The following is a 6,000-nucleotide window of genomic DNA, read 5'->3' on the forward strand; positions in this document are numbered from 1 at the left end:
TACATATTTACGTTTTCTCTACATAAAAACCATCCTCGTACTTCAAGGAATATAATAAAAAAAGAATTATCGAAATCGGTTCAGCCGTTCTCGAGTTATGCGCTTACCAACACATTTTGCGATTCATTTTTATATATAAGAAGATTTATTTATTAAAAAGGTTCATCACCCTAATGTACCACGGGCGAAGCCGGGGCGGACCTCTAGTAATAAATAATGGATAACCCAGGTCGCATTGCTCATAATACGAGCTGAGTTTTTATCCAATCTCTTCAATTTCCTATCTACGGACGCAGCTGCCCGGTTCCAGCTGTAATTTACTTCGGAATAAGATAATTTCCAGCTAATCTAGAGCTTGTAAATATGTTCTACGTAGTTCAGATTACAATTACTAATGTACGATTGAGTTTTAGGGGCTGTCGTTTTAGTTAGGTAGATATTTTGTATACTAAAGACATTCATTAGCTATAGTAATTTTAACATAAGAGAGCTATATGTGGCTTGTTGATAAAACACGTTATAATACTTAGTTATGTCATGTTATATCGTTAATCATTTTCATCATTTTCCAAGTGAATGTCCCCTAGGTATACAATGAAAAATAAAAGCAAAATGTTCTTTAAATTAACCAACTACCCGCATATAATGTAGTCAACATTCAGGACACGTAAACGTAGCCGTATTTCAAGCTCCACATATTTATCCCTCAAAATAATAATAATTGTAAAAACGGTCTACATTTTCGTAAGTTAAATTAGTATACACGAACGGCATCGTTAGCTAGCTTTCAAAAATGACTTCAAAATACTTTTAATTTAAAATTCAGACAGGGACAATACGAAGCAAGTTTACAAAGGACAGTTTTGCAGTCGTAAATCAAATTACATTAAGTCTGTTGAAATGTTGTTGTGTCAACGATTTTTAGAGTTCCATGAAGTTTTTGTCTTTAAAGTTTTAAAGAGATAGACCAACCAAAAGTAGTTCTACTAGAGTTAGCGAAGCTTTCCTCCGTAGTTTACAATGTTTGGTTTGTTATTACTTATTATCATATTTAAATGTGTAGTATCATTTGTTAGTGTGTTTTAAACTGCACGGAAATGTCTAATGAAATTCTCCGAATCTCAGAGTGTTCTCGACATAATGTTATAACACCGTTGAATTGAAGGCTGCATCATAATTAACACATATTCAGAAGTTATATTTGCTATATTTATTATTCTATAATTATTCATAAACATTCAATATTAATGCATGTCCTAACTTAGTAACTCGTTTACTAGTTGCTTCTTAATATCAATATTTCTGAATAAACAATAATTTCTTCCGATAAAAAGATAATCTTTTCTTACCATTATATTTATTTATTATCTACAGAACCATACAGCATCCGCCACACGTCTGTCTGTACCAACATGTACCTATCTTCATAACTTGAGCGGGGAGCTCTCCTAATATCATTATCCCTTGAGTATAGAATATTTGAACAGGTAAATTCTTGCCATGTATCCCTTTCTCTATGTATAAAGCTACACACATTTCTTATTAAATCAACCACATTTATATTATGTAAAAACATACAAGGGTGGAAGAATTAGTTTTACTACCGAGGTTAGATCTTGATAAGACATTCTTTCCACGATTAGAAATATGGAACTATTTTGATTGTAAATATAAGTAAGAGTTCCAAATCATAAAATGTTGTTAGATTTGCCTTTGCCTTTTCCTGCATAATAATGTTCACTCAAATTTTTATTTAGGTTATATTTTAGTGTGACGAAACTTAAGAAGGTACCTATTTTCATGGATGCTCGTAGCCACGGTAATAATAGAGATACTACCTACAGCCGTGTCGTAGCCGATTCCAAGTAGCATTTCCCGTGTTTATCTTACAGATAATTTTGTATTCGTTTTAAATAATTTGCATGTTATCTAATCCTATATCAATATTCGGCCAGCATCGGTTCGTAATAACGTAATATTGAGCGAAGAGCAATTACAATGCTCGCTACAAAAGCTGGAAGCAATCATCATTAAATTAAGTCACTGTGTCTGTGTTGGCTAGATTATACAACACAGATATGACTTTTGGTAGGAACTGTTATTTTATATTCAAGTCACGGTTGTATCTCGATTTCATGTTATGTTTACTTCCCGTAACTGTTAAATCGGTTTTATCGTACAACTTTGTATGTTACTTTGAATTGACAAAGTTTATACGGAACCACAAATATTGTAATACTGTGACGGAACCTTTGTTTCGAATATCGCGCAGAGCGTGGTTAACAGGGGAAATTCCCTTAGAAAATAATTGTTGCATTTTCTTAATAGACTACCGTTGCTGCAAATATTAAATCGAGTTAACTTAAATCTGTAACCTGTGATGTGATCATGGAGAGCTTTTTTAAAATGGACTGTATAGTGTATACTGTATATAAAACACGAAAAATTAAAGTTAGGTGACAACATTTGACTTTGTTTACAAAATTCAGGTCAGATATTTTGTACGGCACAATTTTAACAACCCAATTTACAGTAACTTGATTATTGGCGCCGGTAGGTGTAGCTACGATGCCGCTACTGGATAAATTATTTGACAAACTATCCATAAATGTGATGATAAACAAATACAGACGAAATAACATTTAAGTACCTACGTTTATGAGTTACTCTATTAAAAGTTTTGTTTATTGTTAACTAGTAGATAGATTCGTGTGAATTAAGAAAATTTTATTTATCAAAGCGAGCGAAGCATTATATGAAAAATATTTTATCTGATATTATTATTTCGTGAGCTCTCCTAAGCATCGGGCTGTTTCTAGCACTTATTTATTTTCCTATCTTTCTTATTAGTTCCACATCTACCCTTTACATAATCTTTGAACATCAAAAGCTGTTTTATGACACGCGTAAACGCTTTATAATCGCGCCGCTTGGTTGTGGATTTATAGCAAATTCGTTAACCCGCTTTACGCGTTATCACTGAATTGCCCTGACTTGACAACCGTACAGTCTAAAGCGCTTGCAGCGCTGTTTTATTTAAACCAATGATGAGATTGCTCCAGGACATCAAGTCTTTAGAGAGCTATCTTTATTTTATCTATCGTTCTTTTCTCGTGGCTATATTATAAAGATAAACGAATGTTCTTCATATCTTTATGTGAAATGTTTTAGATATAATATTGTTTGGATGTTTATAAGTATGTAAGTCTTTCTGAGTGTCTTTTCTGTGTTAACTTAAACCTAGAGCCGGAGCCCACACTGATGTTGATTTATAATATTTTTAAGTTCTCTTTATAGATATCACTAATCATATTGATAATTATGCGGGTATAAGCAGAATCAGTAAATATAAATCAAAATTAAATCAAATGCTGCACAAAATATTCTCAATACAACTCACTGAAAGATTTCCTCGCGAATTGAGCTGTTTGTTAACGAGAAACATTTTCATTGAAACAAACTTAATTAAAACTTTAAAGCTTTAATAAAATAAATTCGACAGCGGAACATTCTTATAGCCAGAGCTTACATTATAAAACTTTATAGCACAAAGAGCTTATTTAAGTCGGTATCACGAGCTGCCTCTGAAGGGAATAAACTAGTTTCATCCGGCCCCTGCAAGTAATAGCTGGTTCTATCTGGTTCCGACCGGTTTATGGCGGGAAGAGAAATTATTATTTTTTGCACCAAATTGCAACGTGGAATAAAATATTAAATTAGAAAAATAAAAAACACCATGTAACTGCTATCTATTGTAAATGGTAAAGTTTATTAAAGAACAAAAAAATATTCTTAGGTAAAAATCTAGGTGTACTGGATTCTGAAAATTTTGTAGTATTTCCTGTACAGTTTACCATTTGCATACATTTAAGAGCTCATTCTTATACTTGCTTGTGTTATTTAACCAAAAATACGATACCTAGTTGGCTATATTTCGTCTTTTCCAGGGAAAAGGCTACATATTTTGCTGTAAAAATTATAATTGCAAAGTTTGTGTATTTATTTGTTTGTCTTTGTTGAACTTCGCAACAGAACAATTTTATGATATTATGTATAATTTTTGTATCTAGGAATAGCAGACCTAGATGACATAACCTACTTTTTACCAGGATATAACTTCGCATTTCCATGGGAATTACATTTGACGAAGCGGGCAAAGACACGGGTTAGACATTAGTATAATATAAATACAATGAGATATTCTTAATTATTTCATAATTCAACACGGCAAGTTTACGAGGCGCCCGCAATAGCAAATTAGAGTGCATTAAGACACCTGCGTCAGGCCGTATCTATGCTTGTATTTTATGACCCATAAAAAGAACCTTAATTTCTCCTGCCAGACTCGAATATCTGTAGTAATGGTGTGAAAATAATGTAATTTCTTAATATGTAGTACTAAAATATTTGGAATTACATTAGTGTATCTTAATTCAGTTTGCGTATTTATGTTGTCTGTGTAAGATAAGATGAAAATCTTTGAACTTTGCTATAATGTTACAAATTTAATTTAATGGGCGTGCCACAAACCAATGAAATACAGTTCTCAACTAGGCATCTATTATACAAAAAAGACATCGTTTGTATATGAAACGGCCATATTTCTAAGAAGCAATCTCTACCAGGCAATCTACTAGTTGGGTAGTCAGTGCATCATTCGTGCATTGTTTGATGATTTTATGTCAATAAACAAATATTTTTTTTAAATATCAAACGAATGAAATTTTGTTACAAAGATAGTCTTGAATAGCAGACAGCTATTACGGTTACAAGAAGCCGCGGTTTCCAGCTAGTTATAAATAATTAGTCCTCTTCCAAAGTCTTGCAGTGTAACTAAAAGTTCTTATTATAAGAGTTGGCAAACTAGTGAAACTCGTCTAATTGCTTATTAAGCAAATGGCCTAATCTTTGGCACCGAGCCTGCTTCGCCCTTGCCAACTGTCCATATCATCATCATCATCATCATTAACAGCCCATGTTTGTCCACTGCTGGACATAGGCCTGTCTGTCACTGTCCATATGCGTTATTGTTTTTACTAATTAACATAATTACTTGTCAATTTACATCTATACCATCTAAAAAATTGAAAGGGTTTATTTGTCGTTCTTATACGACAAATAAACGAAGGATATTATTGTATAAATTTAGCTCTAGATTGCACTTGCGTGGAGCTATCCAGCTATATTTGGTACCAAGATGTTAACGACTATAAATAAATTAATATAAGTCTCTATTAGCAAGTAGGCAATTTACAAATTAACAATTTATGAATTTACAAACTACAATTTAACTTATAAAACCCACTAAAATGACTGCGGCTCAGCATTTTACAGTAATAGCACAGACTTTCACTGTGATGAGAGCTGATTTAGATTGATACCTAATACTTATTGATACCTATAGAATACAAATTCGGTCGGCTTCCTCATGAGCCATTTCATATTTGTATAGAGAAAATTAAATTAAAATAAAACTAGAGGATTGTTAAATAATACAAAATCACATGTTTGAACATTTTATTTTCAAGTTTTAAACTTAAATCTAAAATAAATACATGCTTAATTAATTTATTAAATATCTTATAATGAGTATTGTACCTACTTAAATACTAATAATGAAATACATAGAATACACATTGTACTTTTGGCAAAATTAGCTCCGTGCCTACTACATTATTAACAACTGCATTTTCTTCAGCAAATTACCATACAAATTACAATAAACATCCAAAGAGTTACGAAAGGCTTCCTATCCATATAAATAGATGTGCATATTTTTTAGAATTTGCTAAACAGATTTACATTATTTTTTTCAGTTATGTAAAGTTATAGCGCGTAAGCATTGAAGTAGCAAAAATATGCAGGTTAGAAGACCGCAACAATGCGGTAAAAACTATGAGTTTTAAACTTAAATCTAAAATAAATACATGTTTAATTAATTTATTGAAATCTTATAGTGAGTATTGTACCTACTTAAATACTTATCATTATAAGTACACA

The sequence above is a fragment of the Colias eurytheme genome, chromosome 6, assembly GCF_061535395.1.
Source record: "Colias eurytheme isolate Ceu_HAF_F1 chromosome 6, ilColEury1 Martin Lab GWU primary, whole genome shotgun sequence".
NCBI lineage: Eukaryota > Metazoa > Arthropoda > Insecta > Lepidoptera > Pieridae > Colias > Colias eurytheme.